The sequence below is a fragment of the Phalacrocorax aristotelis genome, chromosome 6, assembly GCF_949628215.1.
Source record: "Phalacrocorax aristotelis chromosome 6, bGulAri2.1, whole genome shotgun sequence".
NCBI classification, from domain to species: Eukaryota; Metazoa; Chordata; class Aves; order Suliformes; family Phalacrocoracidae; genus Phalacrocorax; species Phalacrocorax aristotelis.
This window is the reverse complement of record NC_134281.1, coordinates 61,725,801-61,742,380: the sequence shown is the minus strand read 5'-3', so window position 1 is coordinate 61,742,380 and position 16,580 is coordinate 61,725,801. Positions and strand designations below refer to the sequence as shown.

General features: G+C 41.8%; 1 long non-coding RNA gene across 2 annotated transcripts in view; it reads left to right on the top strand.

Moving 5' to 3' along the window:
- The window catches only part of LOC142059426 (uncharacterized), a 53,755-nt gene that overhangs the window by 25,898 nt on the left and 11,277 nt on the right, over positions 1–16,580 (top strand). For both annotated transcript variants that reach the window (XR_012661340.1, XR_012661339.1), the window contains exons 2-4: positions 14,928–15,185; positions 15,687–15,734; positions 16,425–16,510. This is a non-coding gene — a long non-coding RNA (uncharacterized LOC142059426). The remainder of the gene's footprint in view (positions 1–14,927; positions 15,186–15,686; positions 15,735–16,424; positions 16,511–16,580) is intronic.

Genomic DNA, 16,580 nt, shown 5'->3' with positions numbered 1-16,580 from the left:
GCGTCCCAGGAAAGTTTGGCTGCCCGCGCTGCGCCGTCCTTCCCCCGCTCATCGTGTGTGCCGTCTTCTCCGGGAGCACAGAGAGAGAGCACCGGACACCTCTCGTTAGCTAAGGCGTTATTACAAGTCCATTTTGGTTCATGGAAACTTCCTAAAGGAAACCTGTCTTGCCCTTTCATTTCAGTGATGCTACAAATACCTTTGGGACATCAACTGAGAATAGAAGAGAGAAAAAGGATGAGGGAAGCTGAGCCGAAGGATGAAGCTAAGCAGGATCTGAAAGCTATGCACTTTTTCCACATGAGGTAATGTATACGTAGCGTGCGTAGGTGTAGCCTGTGCATGTCTAGGTACGTGCATCTTACGGTTTCTAACTATACCTGCGTGAGGAATCAACACTCCGTAATCAGTTGTAAGAGTCAAGCTTCTTTCGGTGGAAAATCATCTGAAATAAGTATTGCAGTGTTCGCATGTAGAGTGTTATTGGCTGAAAAATATGTGAATAATTGTGAATAAATACGATATATATGATAGATTCATTGTGACTATGCTGGATGGCACTGGCTAAGTAAACAAATGTGTGTTTCATTGATCAGAATGTATGCCTTCGATTTTAGTTCTCTGGAAATACCTAAAACTACAAAATTGCAATTAATTTAAAATTCACTCATTCTGTTCTGGCTCTTAGTGATAGATCTTTTTAAGGGTATTTACAGAAGACGGAAAAGTCTGGACGTTAGAAAAAATCTAGACCTGTTGGGAAATGTTTTGTGATATCTTCTCAGGTTGACACAGAAGGTAACATCAGTAGGTGTTCTCCCAGCCGAAATTTGGATATCCTACGTACGCTCCTACCAGAGACATGGCAAATAGAGAACTGTTGACTTTCACTAAGTCTGAATTTGATACAATGAAGATATTAAAGTCATATCCAAGACGGCTAAGGAAAACATCAAGAAACCAAGAGCATCACCCAGGAAAGCCCCCTCAGTAGCTGGTTGCCACCGGAGGTGATGATGACGTCATTCATGTCAAAAGGTCTTCCTTTTTTTCATTTTCATATATCTGCAAACTAGGCAAATGACAAATCTCCACTCGCAGAAAGTGGTAAAACAGATTTTTGTCTTTGGAAGTTGGGATTTGCTCAGTTTGCAGCCATATGACAACTGTAATTACTGCAAACTCTCGCAGGTAGTTTGCCAGTGCAATGGGCGTTTCGAACCGAACGAATACCGATTATGCCAGATCCCTAGCGTAGCTGTGGATGTTTATTCCTGTTCTAAAAGAATTTGGCGCTGACGCCGAGTAACATGTGCGTCGTAAGTGTGTGGTTTTCAAAGCTTTCTGTGTACAGAGGATGTATTTGGAATAAAATGGGCTTTGATTTAGTCATACTGGAAAGCATACCTTAGATTAATGAAGAATATATACGTAAAAGTGTTGGTCCTGCCGGAAATTTTCCAGCCCTTCAAAACAGGGTACAAAACCTCACAGAATTCTGGAAGCCAGTGGATATGTGGAGGGCAAAATGTAAGAATAACTCCTATGCTTTTCTTATAGTATGCTTATTTAAATCCTAACATATAGATTTTTTAAAAATTATATAGATTTTAGATATATGGATTTACATATAAAGATACAAATGTATTATATATACAGATAGAGATTTAGATATAAAGGGGTGTATATTTTAGATATAGGCTAGATATTTGGATTTTTTAGATCAATTATATAGGGACTATTAACTGAGAGCTTAGATTAAGAATATAAAATGAAATGCTTCACTCTGAGGGCGGTGAGGCGCTGGCCCAGCTTGCCCAGAGAAGCTGTGGATGCCCCATCCCTGGAAGTGTCCAAGGCCAGGTTGGACGGGCCTTTGGGCAACCTGGTCTAGTGGAAGGTGTCCCTGCCCATGGCAGGGGGGCTGGAACTAGATGATCTATAAGGTCCCTTCCAACCCAAACCGTTCTATGAGTCTGTGATCTGTTGGAAAATGCAACATTTTGTGTCTTTCAGAATGAAAACACAAAGGGAAGCTCCTGACTTATTTCACCTTTATTTGGGAAAATACAGATGTTAAAAATATGTGAGTAAATTAAATAATATGTTAATAACAAGAGAGAGGTGCTTTATTAAAATCTTTGAAGCTTCTTAACAATTAATTTTGTAAGTTTAATTCCATTTTGGAACAAAAAAGTCTTTGAAAGCATAAATTCCCCTGCAGAATAGATACTCTGGTCCAAATCTAACTTTCTCCTTGTAAATATAAACATATTCTCAGACTGATTTTGCAAGGGAAATAATAAACAGGTAGAGGCTTATTTTAAAACTGGATGGTAAAAGCCTAGGCTCCTAGTAACCAGGATGGGATTTTCAGTGTCAAAATAATTTGCAGATATCTAAGATGTTTAGTATCTCAGAGAACTAAGTGGTACTTCTGAATTTTTGGGAGATTCGTAAGACGCACTGTCCTAATTTTTTGTATAGTTTAGAAAATTGTGCCATCTGAATTTAAATTTGCATTTTCAAATGCACTAAGCACCTCAGCATCATTACGAACTTTATTGTTGCCCACAAAATTTGCTTTTTTTTGGCTCTTCCTTTTATGTCCAGATGAACGAATCTCTTTCAGGTTAACAAGCTGACACAGAGCTGCATTTAGTGCATTATTGGGTGTTTGGAGCAAATATTCTGCACGGATTTTTTTTTTCGTGACTTCCTTTCCCTCCGGTAGTGTTCCTGCTACTTCTAGGATAATGATCATCATCATCATCTTCACAATGTGGCTTAGGAAGACAGAAAATACGTCATCTTGTGCCCCAGATAGTAATGTAATTTAGAAGGTAATGTGTGATGACCCAGACTGCCCCCGAATCCATACAGAAACTATTTTGTAAGTTGTAAAGTTCTCATTTGCTTTTGCGGCATCCACCAGCGCATTCAACGCCAAGGGACCTTAGCTTGCGAATTCCTCGTTCGTTTCAAACTGCTACAGTACCCGAGAGTTCAAATATTGCATCTGATGATGCAAGCCGGATTTTCATGTGCTTTCCACACAGCAGAAATAATAGATGAATGAAAATCTCTGCCATGCAAATTCTTTCCTGGAATGGCAAATGAGTTTGTGACCTAGTTACTAAGTAGAGGTGATCACCGCAGCCTTGATGATACATGCTGTTCTGAAGCGATGATAATTAAGGAGCATAATGCTTTGGGCATACAGTTGAAATTTTGGGGACTGATTAAAATTGGTGGATCTTCCTATTATTTTTTAATTCTTTGACACTACCACATATTGCCATCTTAAAAGAAAAAAAAAAATCTTCAGAGTGTTTTACTTATGTTTGTCAGGAGGCCTACTTAATTCACTTAATCCATTTTAATTACCTCTATCTGTAAAAAGACAGAACCAAAAAGGCCAGAGAGCTCTGTGGGCGCTCATCTAAAGGGGCAGTTAAATATTAAGGGAAAAACTTTCAATATCTCAAGATACATTTGCCTTTGGCTTTGCTATCTCCATCTTCAGTTTAAAACGAATGTCATTTTACGAGGAGAGCGATTTAAGCGTGAGAACAGCTTTACATATTTTTGTATGTTGAACTGCTTATAGTTAGATGTCCCAGAAAAGAGACACTCGGAAAAATACACTTGCACAGAAAGTTATTTATGAAAAGTTGGAAGAGGAAGTTCCTTTAGTTTTCCTAGTAATGAGCAGATAATTAATGCTCAACAAGTCCTTTGAAACATATAGCCTATTTTTGCTCAAGACGTATTCCTAAGGAGATAAGGATTTTTTTTCAGATTTATTCAACACCCGAATGTATTCTCCAAATATTTTTTTAAAATTGTTTCCTCTTCAGTGTGATCTCCAGTTCATGTTGTCTTGTTTAGCTGCGAGCTGCCAGACAGTGCTTTGGGGTTTTTTTCCCCCTCACCCACTCACTCATTCGGCGATCATCCACAAATTTCAGATTGGAGCGCGGCACCGGGCTTTCGGCAAAAGCACCAGGAAAAGGCATCAGCCAGCTGTCAGTTAGAAACAAGGACAGAAGGACTGCAAATTTCAGCTAAAGAAAATTCATTCGCAAACACTTGTGGACAATTATAATAGCCACCTTGTTCTAACCTTACCCAATCATACCATGCATCAGCTATTGGCAGACTACGTTCAACGCTCGATGTTGTGTGTGCAAACAAACGCTCAGCTTTCAGCTCTGTAAACAAAGGAGGGATATCCAGAAATACCTTATGTCCTGTCCTCACAAGGAAAGAGTAGGGAAGAAAAGACGACTGCACGAGTACGGGAACGTCACTTTGTGCGGTGGGAGTCTGTTGGCAGCGCGGTGTTGGACTGCACGACAGGTTTCTAGGACGCTTCACTCTAAAGTGAGGAGGAGGAGAACGGATTTCTGACAAGCATATATTGTCTGCAGAAATGCAGACAGCATTTTTTGCTGATGGACTTTATAATCTTCCCGTTAGAGTCTGGTTCAGGGCAACATAGGAATAGCTGCTGATAGCCGGTCGAGGTGAATGAGAAGGAAAAGCATGCAAAAATGTCCTCTTCTCAGTCGCACCAGGGGGTCACATTAACGCTTTTCATTTAGCAAGTTGAAGGCAGAAGCTTTGAAGTCTGTCTAAGCGCACGCCCAGATGGGAAATTTTGGCCTTTTAGATCTTGTGGTCTTCTTTCTTCCATACTTTTTTGCAATGTAGCTTTTTGCATATTGCCAGATTTTGCAATACTTTACAATAATGGGAAACATTTGGTCAGAGTATTATGCTATTTATTGTCAGACTCTCCTTCCCAGAGAGACCGGTGCACTGCCTTTCAGGAAAAAAAAAAAGAAGAAATAAAAATGTGCACCAAATTGGTTATCATGGCCATGCTAATCGGTGACTGTAGGGGATGGAGTTTGTTCTGGTTTGTCTGGCTTCTGCGGTTGGCAGGGGTGAGGAGGGGGAGTTCGTTTCATTTTCGTTTTTGCGGTTTGCTTTTCTCTTAAAGATACGATGATCTGGGTTCAAGTGCTTGTGACTTGAACTGTTAAAGCTGTCTTGCCAGAGCAGACTAGCGTTCCCAGCTTTGGCACAAACCTTGGCAAATACTCCCAGGTTTTACAAATGGCACCTTTGCCCAAGGTTGAAGCAACGTTCCACCGCCTGTAATGGTCCTCACCTCAGAACTGCATTTCACCGGTACTGAATCATTCATTTAATCACTGTCGCTCAAGTATAGTAGGAAGCTTTTAATAAACTGATTTGGTGATCTTTTTAACAGTCCTTTCTAATAGATGGTCTTGGATACTATGCCATGATTTACAATATCTACTTCTGGTTTTTAAGGTCCAGTAATACCGTTCTACCAACTTAACCCAATATTAATTTTCCTCTATACCTCACTCAAATTCTGGTGCTGTCATAGAGGTAGAATGTCCTTAATACTTTAATAGGAACGGGGTTATATTGCTTCTATGACCTTTCGTTGTGTTGTAGGCATTATTAGTGTAGTATGGTAAGTTACTGAAGGACTTCCCTCTTCATTTATTTATTATTTCTGATGCAGAAGGTGAATACGATAATCTGATGGTAAAAGGGCCTTCAATAGCTACCAGAACACAAAGATCTTATTACTTATGAATGTCAAGAGCGGGCATATTCTTGATGATCTTGTCGTTGGTACAAATCAACAGTAACGCAAGAGCCGTCTATTGATCTTCTGGCCAGAATCCAGAATCTGTTTGACTTTGGATGCATATTAGTATTTCCTTTGAAAACAGATCAAAACATGTCACTATTGTCCTGGGAAGTGAAAGAAGGATCATGTCTCAACATTCAGATCCATGCTTTTGTAGTCAAAGCAATTCAGATTTGAACAGAGGAAATCAAGAGCGGAACCTGCCACTTACCTAATTATGTTCAGAGCAGATTGAGTGCATATTCTGCGCATCTTCTAAAATATATCCTTACTACTTTTTGGGGGAGAAAAAGCTCCTCTAGGCATGAGCAGGGCACATCACACCTGGGCTGCCTTTTACACTAAGCTGAGGAAAACAAACTGCTTCTTTTCCAAAAGCTAAACAACAATATATAGTTTGATGGTATAAGAAATACTAATATTTTGCTGTTAAGGTAGGGTTTTAAACTCCAAATATTTGTAAAGCATCCTGCACTTCAGAGACCGTGAGGTACTGGCTGGGCTGGCAGTAAGGCAGACAGCACAAGTGAAAAAGCTTGACCTGCAAGGACACGCAGTCTCCTGTTGTATGGTTGCTTGGAGTAAAACCACTGGCTGCAGCGGACCTTATGCCTCTTTTAAAGCGGTCCGTGGGGGTTTGGGGGTTCCTGCAGGGACGAAGACGATTCTCTCATGATGGAAAGTAACCAAATGCTCTGCGGCAGCTCCAGACCTTCGCTCGAGGTGTAGGCAGGGAGGGCGTGCGGCCCTCTCCCCTGGTGACACGGGGTAAAGCTTTAGGCCCTTTGGGATGGGTAAAGCGCAAGCTGGAGCAAGGGGCTGCTGTCTTCAAACCAGCAGCAGAAAGTGAGTTTTAACATGCTTTTGCAACAGCCTCTTCCTCAGTTGTTTCTTAACCTGCTTGCGCGCAGGGGTCTGGGGTCCGTGATTTCTGACTGGTCCCATGGTCATGCCTTAAAATGTTTCCCCTTCTGAAACAGGGAGACGCACGCACACCGAGCAGCGTAGAGTTTTCTGGGCTTTAAAGAGTTCCAGAGTTGTAGCGAGCATTAGACATACTAGTGGCAATGGCAGAAAAGGAAAGATAGAGCATTTATATGACAGCAGCTCTTCGTAAGCTACGCTGCCATTCTCCGCTTTCCATCCTTAACTTAGAGCCGTGTGCCTTCCTCCTGCCCCCCTTCGCTACAGGGCGTGGGAAAGCTCTCGCATCAGAACTGAAAAGGGGTGGTGACTTTGCTTTATTCACACCTTATTTGCGCGCCTTGTCAGTGTCTCAAAATCTTTTTAATTTGACCCGTGAAGACTGGTGAGAGGAAGCGTTAGCCCCGCGTGGCAGCCGTTGTGTGTACGTGTGTAAATCGGTCACGGGGGGCCTACCAGGGCTTCCCAAGCTTTAGGTGTAAGGGATGTTTCTATTCAGTTATTAAGGCCTTAAGGCTGCATCACTCGTTAGAAGCCTGTCTTCTTTTTTAAATGCACTGTCAACCTGAGAGGTGGCAGAAGTGGTAAAGGATGTGGGGTCCGTTATTCCTCTGCTTTTAATGGCACTTTGTGAAACAAAATGCTTGAAGAAATTTCATGCAGGCTAAACAGCTGTGGCTCTAAGGTCCTTGAAAGGTTGGTTGAAAAAAATCCTTTATGAGGTTTTGTCCACAGTCTATTGATGTCAACAGTTGCACAGTAACAATGAGGGATCGTAGCATGTTTCAGCCGTGTCCCAGGAAGACCCCTGGCTGAAGCAGTGACTCAGAGGCTTTCGATGGACTACTGGTGTGATGGAACTGTGTGTCAAGGTGTAAAAATCAGACAAGAGAGCTCTGAAGACCTAAACCAGCTGAAAGGAAAATAATTTTCTCCCTAAATTCAGGCCACTATGTCGTTTTAAACAATGGTTTGCAAATTGCTGGGTGAATCTCGATGTAAAAACCCACATTTGGGGGATAGGTTTTGGCACCCGAACAGACACTTGGGTGTTCTAGGTTTGCCTGAATCCCGTTTGGCCCGTGAACTGGCTCAAAATTTTCCCCCCTCCTACCATCATACATCACGTTTTGCTTGCTGGAACAATAGCACTGGCTGGCATTTTTGTATTTTAATCCACAAATTGTACACGTGGCTCCATAAGAACTAAGGTGCGAGAACAATTCTAAACGGTAAAGCAAAAGTTTGTTTTTTTCTAATTGTCTTTTTACCCATGCAACAGCACAGAAAGGCAAAAAGTCATTCACAGAAATGCATTTTTTACTAAAAAGCTGCAGGATCTTTAAAACAAATGGCCTTTGATTACGTGCTTACCTAACGTGGGCTTTGGCCTTGCCTGTTGAAACGAAGGTATACTACAGAAGAAACTAGAAGAAGCAGGTATTAATAATGGACACTTTTATTATTCTAAAGCAGTTTCAATCTCATTTTTAGTTGGGCAAGTACTTATACGGGACTGAAAGCGCTTTTGACTAGAGATATGCTTCCTCATTTGTTTTACGTGCTCATTTGGGGTTCTAAGAGAAACTTTTTGGGACCTGAGCACAGAAAGTCTTTGTAAGCAAATAAAACTATAATAGTGATCTAACATATGCCTTCAACCATCTGCGCTTTGTTGGTTTATAAAATTTCTATGAGAGTTCGTTTTGATGATGTAAGCAGCATCTTCTCATGCTTTCTATGCACGAAAATACAGAGAAATGCAGAGATGTTGCATTGCCATGCCATAAATGAAATATCATTGGTAACCTGTTTTCTGCAGGAAGCAATGCTGCGCTGGCACTCCATACCCCCTCCACTACTTAGCAACCAATAGGCCCAAACCTTAGGGAAAAAAAAAAAGTAGAAAATAACCTTTTCTCTTACTCCTATAGATCGCCTTTTTCCTCACCTTTCTTCTGTTAAAGCAAATATTGTCAATAAATGTTCTGTAAGTCTGATGTTCCTGTTTAACAAAAGTTAGAGCTTAGAGAGCTCGTCTGGCCTAGAACTGGAACAAATGGATATTGTGATTAATGTGAATTTCTAGAACTAAAACTTTCTCCTGAAAGGAGATAACGTGCTGCTATTACAGAAAGACGAGGGCTCTAACACTGAATCTCTTTGATGCTTTAAACATGCTGAACAGATTTAAAGCTATTTCCCTTAGTGTAAATATGAAGTGATGAAATTTTGGTTTTGTTAGACTGGGCGGTAAAACCGCCATAGCAGACTTCTGTATTTCCGGAAAGTTTCTAGCTCAGCCATTAAGACTGATCGTAAAAGCACCCATGCTCTTGAGAACCTTTCTGCTAAATGTAAGCTTCTGTTCTTCTGCTTTCGAAATTCAGCCGAATACTTATAAACACAAAAGTAGCCCCTGGAGAGCTCTGTCTGAAGTGTTCTCTGGACTATGCATTTTGCAAATCTGCATTAAACTTTTGAAGCTGGCATATCTTTGTAGGGCTGTTCAGTGGAAGTACTGGGTGGTCAAAGAGCCGGGTAATCTGCTCACTTACTCATCTGTCCTTTACTCTTCCGGTTAGGATTTCAATAACATGTTGAAAAATTAAATTTACAGTGTCATAGTGTCTTTCCTAAAATTAAAATGTTTGCTTATTACATCATTTATCATGCAAAGGTGTTGAAATTATGAGATAATTGACTTTTTAATAGGTATGGCAAAAATCAGACAGTTTCTGCCTTCGACAAGTGTGCTGATGTTAGAGGTTTGGCTGAACTAACCGCTATTTGCCTATTTTTAAGTCTCCTCTGTGGGTTTTGAAGATGCATTTCTCCTGTTGTTGGTTTCCTAGCTTTCTGGAAAGGAAGGCAAGAAAACCAGAGAAAAAAAATACAAACATAAGGGCAAGTGAGGGGCAAAATCGTAGTGAAGTCCCTGCAGCATCTGAATTTACCCCCAGATGGATTTAGTCCAGGTAATGTAGGAGAAGCAGGGAGGGTGAGTGAGAGGAATAAAAACTGAGAAAGTTCTCATGTATATCTTTTATTTTTAAAGGCTGAGGTTAGATGTGCAATCCAGAGGCTGCTGAACAATTGACCTTGTCTTCCTGCTCACTATCCATTATTCTTCCTCTTTCTACTTCTAGCAGTGTTATATCATCCTCACTTTGTGGGGGCAAAAACCAAACCACTACTGTTAAAGGTTTTTTAAAATAACCTGGAGCAGAAAGACATATGCTGGGGAGATATTCCAAATACTGCAATGCAAGCAAATTTAAACAGAGAGTGAGTTTAACGGGGCATGGTAAGGGGATTGTTGAATTTGGAGCAGAACAGCGACCCCACACTGATGTTGAATGCAGCCAGAACAGCACATTTGACTGGAGCCTGTATACGCAGTATTGCCTTTCTTTTGCTAGGAAAACTTTCAAAAATTCAATTATCTTTGAAAAGCAGAAAACATATTTGAGTACCAGGGGAAGGCGTGCGAAGCCTTGCAGAGCTTTTGCAGTCTCATAGAAAAGATGCAAAAAGGGTCTACAAGAGACATCTGGAGATGTAGATGAGATTCAGCTAGGTTTGGGTAAAATGACTGGGGTAAACAAACCTACAGAAACATGTGCAGAAGCCTTTATTTAGCAGATAATAGTTCAGCTGTAAACCACTTACTATGAACAGTTCAGGTTCCTGCCGCTGATTGTTCTCTTCGAAAGCTGTCAGTGTCTTAGCTGTGTTGGGTTTGGACTGTTAGGTTTTGTCTGTATGGCAGTTACTGCAAGGGAAACATAAAGAGACGAAACATAAAGATGCGATACTGTATTACAGTGGGCTTCTCTGCATTAACCTCCTTCAGAGGCTACCTGTGGGCACGAAGCACAAGGTAACCGACTCCACTCTCAGTACCGGTCCACAAGGAGTAGCTGTCGCATCTTGAATGCACGTAACAGCCTCCTTCCATTCCCGAATGCCCACATCCGTGTTACTTGGTGTAACTTAGGCCAGTCTTATGGCCCTAGCATTATTCTAATTTTCTCTTGGTGCTGCGAAGCAGCAAACAGTGATATATTTTAGCAGCTCAGACCCCTATACTAATGCCGCTGCAACAGAAACATCAATTTAGACTTTTAGTGGCTTGATTCTTATTTTCTCCGTGCTACATTATCCGTTCTTTACATTTGCTCATCCTGTTCACTGCAGGGTAGTCAGAGCAGATTATGGGATATGTCATGGTTCCCAGAAGTACTCTTTGCAAAAGACAATTCTTCCCAAAACGACACTACAACATCAGGCAATGGGTACATTCGGCAGTCACTCCCAGATACATGCCTTGCTGAAAACCTTCTTTGGATGTTGATTTTTCAAATATGCCAAGGCCTAAAGCTTTTTTCTCCTCGAGTAGCTTTGAGTTCCACGTCACCTGAAGAGTAGGCACACAAATGCCAACACACCCCCATCCACTTTCCAGCCGCTGCGTTGGGACCCCCAGTGGATGAAAGACCCTCAAAAGCAAAGACAATCTGACCCTTCTTCTGGTCTCCCTCTGCTCTGCCCTGTTTTCTCTCTTCAAGGTCAAGTGCCTTCCGCCACCTCTCGAAACAAACACAAAGATAAAACCTGTGCTTCTTGCCTCTGCGGCAGCACGGTTGCTCTTTAGCAGCAAATAAAAACAGTAACAAAAAAGTTTGTTGCTGTAGTAAGGATTCTTTAACCTGAAACTGTTGTGAAGGAATGATCTGGGTTATATTTAAGATAGGATGAAGAAATGTAAAGGCTAGAAATGTTTGTACTTAGAGGCATCGTTTACTGTTTTACTCAAGGAAGCAGTTCCTCGCATCTGAATAAGTTATCCCGTAATTTCCCTTACATCCTTCTCTCGCGCTTTCTACGGAAGCCAGCCACTTTCAGGGAGAGGGTATTGGACAAGGCACGTGGTGCTCCTGCCCTGGCACAGCAGGTCCAGTGCTCAAATTCAAGGCGACTTACAGCCCAGCCGTTGTCCTTCAGCCCTGTGGCCCGTTCCCCGTCATCCTCTGCTACGGTATGGCAGAGTGACAACTCACCTAGATGTATTTAATGTGAAATGAAATACATTGCTTTTTGTTGCTTCTGTTTATTAATTTTTTATTTTAATGGCATGTCATCTTAAAATACAGACTTGAAAATACTTTTGAACTAGGGAGTGTATTAGTCTACAGGTCACTTTATTATTTATTGATGCTTGCTTTCCACACGGTTATGCTACCAAAATTGCAGCAAAGAGATTCTGATTTTTAGGAGAGCTAGGTAATGTCGCAGTGCAGAGACAATAAAATAATCAATAGTGTCAGATATGATTTTCAATGTGTTTCCTACTGTTTTTCTGAAGACACGTGTGTATATATATACACACAGAGTCCGGCCCACCGTGTATTTGCGTATTTGCACATTAAAATACTAAAGGTTCTGATAAAGCCTTTCCTGTTCTGACCTTTCAGATCCCCACTGATTCAGTGGACCCTTTTGTATCCTGAACTGCAGCAGATCGGGCCTTTTATGATGAATCATGGAAGGTTGTTTTTAAGGACCGAGGCCATGTGGTTTTCTGTGTTTTCCATACACTTGACACTAAGGGCCTGGTGTTCTTATCCCGCTGCAATGTATGCAATGTATCCTTCATCCCTATTTCACTGCACACAAGCTGAGAATTTGAGACGGAAGGGAGCTAAGACAGCTCTTTGCCTGATCACCTGTAAGGGCAGAGTTCCCCGTAGGACATGCAAGCTTGTAACCGGGTGTGAATGTCTAACCTAAATGCTAGACACAGAGGAGAAAATTCCATTTCTAATACTTGTGTGGGGAACGGTTACTTCTTCCTCAGGAAAACTTGCATTATGACAGATAAATTACACTGAGATCAACATGAAGTTTTTGCTTTCATGAAGAGCAGATATTAACGGCTACTGATGATAATCATGCATAACAATCTGGGCTAAAAATCACGCCTAAGCTGTACATCCACAGTGCCTGAATGTTTAGGCAAGCAGCGCGTAGAAAAGGTGGATGCATCGGCCACTTTATATCAACTCCTTGAAAAGAAGTTTAGCTGTAAGAGTGAGACAGCACAATTCAAGGTATGAGACGGATGAGACCTATAGAAATGTGTAGCGTGAGAGACTTGCTGTTGGTTATTTTGAAACTAGTTATGTGTAATAAAGTATCTCCTGGTCTAATAAGATTTTGGTTTCAAACAGTTTGGTTTAAAACATATTCTTAGGAGTTTCTATTTTCTGGGAATTCAGTAAGACTTTGCTGTGATAATTGAGCTCAGTTCCAGTAGAAATGGGCATACTTAAGGCTAAGCCCTGCACTCCTCTCTTGATGTCAAGAGCAGCTGTGCGTGAGCATCCAAGGACAGACTCTTTTTCCTCAGGGTATGTTCTACTTTGATGTTCCTAGAGTCTATAACCCCTTAAAGTTAACGGGAGTTACATGCTATAGTATGCATCAAGGAAGAAGATATACCCTGCAGTTAAATATAATAGCATTCCTCTTCATAGACCCGTACTTGGCACTGTGTTCACGTTGCTTAAAAAACATACCTTAATGAGGCCCTGAACTAGTGATTTCTGTAGTTATTTGCACCTGTCAGTGTAAACAGAAATAGATATATTGAGCTTGTCACGGCAATCAGTAGGCGAACAAGTTCTTACTGTGCCATGACAAATCTTTAGCGTGGCAAACGAGCAGCTCTGCAGCCAGCGACTGCCAGCTCCCGGGCGGAGACCTGCCTGAGACAGGGACTAGAAGAGGAGGTTGCCTGCTGAACGTGATCTCCCTCATGATTCGTGGAGGCACGAGTGGACTCCTCCGGCCACTATCCAGTGTGCAGACAAGATGAGGTCTTCTATTTTTATATCATTACCGATGTCCCTAGAATAGAATTTCTTTGTAATTTTCCATCGTTTCTTTTAGCGCTGCAGAAGCATGCATGCGTATGCTTGTGCGCATTTCTCAATGAGTCCGTATGCCTTTGACGACCCTCTTTGGCTGGCTGTGAGACCATCCAGTTCTTCCACTCGTTACTTGCGAAGCTCGCCACCTATCTTCTTTGAGCTGCTGCTGCGTAAGCACTTTGGTGTGATTCTTTGTTTTGTTACGAGAGACAACATCAATAATTATTTATAACAACATAGCCAGGCGGCGCCCCAGAAATGGGAATACGCTGTTTACCTTTGAGTATATAGTCTCATTTTATCTGCTTGCTCGGAACGACACCTTTTGTACGCAACACATTTTATATTGATGAAGCAATGCCACAGCAGCTTCCTGCATCTGCTCTCTCCGCTGCCTGAAAGTGGCTGTAATTATTAACATGATAGCTAATCAACAGAAATAGCTGCCAGACACTATTTAATGGCCTCAAATTTCTCTCCTCCAGAAACTGAGGACATGAAAGAGAAAATGAGCGTGCAATATGTTCACTGATTGCAATATGTTCGTTCTTACCTCTGATGTCTTTTGTGTGGAAATCCAGCGGCATTGTTCCACTGGAGGCTGAGCCACGGTATTGACCAAGACCCTGCCGTACAGTACTTGTTAAAAGGAGAATTAAGACAAAGCCCCCGGATACGGCTAACTTGTGATTATCTTCCTTGGAAACATCCACCTTACACTGTAGCTGTAAACAAGCGGTATGCGCGCCAGCTGCTGTGAATGCTCGCAACGCTCTTGTTTTAGTTGCGTAAGCTTTATATTTTAAACGGTATTGCCATCTTGTGGTTCTGACAAGTTTTGCCGTTCGGTTTCTTTCTGCAACCCTTTTTTCCTTTCTTGTGTTGGCAAGAATTCCTGAAATGCCGTGGCACCAACAACGGAATGGGCCTTGCCCCAGCTGCAAAGCATTCACAGGAAAAAGTTGAAGCCTATATCTGAATGTCATAAAGTACTTCATCAGGCTTTCGACAAGATAATTTATCACCTTCCACTGAAAGGAAGGGAGTAGATAGTTAAGGTTTTTATTAGAAGGGTCATTGCGAGACACCTGCTTGTAAGAGCTGCCTTCTTAATTATTGCCCGCTTCTGAAATGCAGTTTGTTCCAGACACATCCTTCAGCAAGTGTCTGGACTCGCCATCTGTGGCTCCTGGACCACTGATAGCCCACAAGATCATCCACAGTCCAAAAAGAGACTTGTACTACCTTAAGAGTACTTTTATTTCAGGCATTAATTATAAAGGCTCAGGAAAATGTTCTGAATTCAGAGTGGCAGAAGTCCAATATTTTTTTTTCCTCAAAAAAAATCGTTGTTTTCTCTGTTTGCGCAGTACTGGTATTAATGGACCATGCTCTGACTTGCTTGTGGACAATGTTAATCAACAATAATGTACCTCTGTCACTGGCCTCAGAGGATGCCTTGTCAGAGTTCAAGACATGCAGCTCGACCGGCAACGGACGAGACCGCTCAGTACTTCAAGGGTGAATGTGATTCACCTCCTGGTCCAGAAGGCTGAAGGCAAGATGCCTTTGTCACCTTTGGCGACAGGAAAGGCTCAAGACTTTTAACTGCACCAGCAGTTTGTCAGGTAACTCAAGAGCTCTGCCTTGGCAGATGAGTTGCTGAGCACATGATGTACATGGTCCCACTGAAATAAAAAGGCTGTGACTTTCGCTGGAGCTTGAGAGTCAGACAGGATTTTTTTCTCTCTCACTTTTCTATGAATAATGTCAAGCTGCTTATTGTCTGCTCAAAGTTTTATAGCAAATAGCAAGTCTTGTATCAGAACTACTTATATTTTTGGTGTTAAATTAAATATTTTGGTGACCTTAAGAGAGTGCTACCCATCATGCCCAGAGCTGGGCTCTCCATATCTGAAGCAAAGGCCCTGTGCTTTCCCTGGGGCTTTGCTCTTTTCCACTCACCTTGGAATCGTTCTACCTCGTATAAAATCAGTAGTTTTCAATATTCTGGATTTGAGGTCCCACAGAAATCTGTCAAGTACTGAGCAGGTACCTCTGAAAATCCCACCTGTGCGAAACACAGTATAGCGTACATGAACTCACGAACTTGCCGGGTTTTTTTTCAGGACACTGTTTCAGGCTGAGCCTATGAACAAGAATTTCCTGTTTTGCAGGTAAATTCCAGGGACACCACATTGTGGGGGAGGGAAGTTTATTGACAAAGAGCTTTTCTTGATAAACCAAGGATTCCTGACAAACCTGCTCCATATTAAAGCTTATCAAAGCTGCACATGTCTGTGAAGTATTTTGCTTTTGATGAATCAATATCTTATGAAAAATCCTCATAGCCTCAGAAATTAGGCAATCCTTGGGTTACAGGATGATGCGTGAAGAGACACGTATATTTGGCATCTATGCCCTTCACAGAAATATGCTCTAAAAGGCTATACTTTGGTAGCAGGTATACTTACGCTATAAAAGTCTGTTCCGAGTAGTCTGTATTGCCAGTAAAAGTCCACACGCGTCCCCCATCTCCCCCCCAGGCACTGGGAGTCTACAGCGAGTGCTGCCGTTCAGTGGTGACTTCTCGGGCTGTACCACAAACCCCAAGCCACGCTGACAGTCACTTATACTCTCACCGTGTTGATTTTTGGTCAAGCTGGTGCCAGTTGAAGTGTTCCAACTTTCCTAGAGATAAATGTAAAAAGATGAGTTTGTGGAAGTGGTATCTTCCGACTGGAAAGTCCCAAGATGAGTAGCCTTCTAGTGGAAGCAAGCTAAACACAAACAGGATCTGTGTTTACTCAGGAGTTTCAGGGCTGAGCTATAATACTTATTGACATCCGTTTTTTGTGCTTGAGCAGTGAGCACTGCTAGAGGACCTCTGCTACATCATTCCTATTTTAACTCTGAAGATGAGCAGCCTATCCTGAAAATACTCTTTTGACTGGTAAGAAACTTTCTCTCCATGATAAACCATAAAGCAAATACATGAACATAAATCAAGATTTTAACAGTCT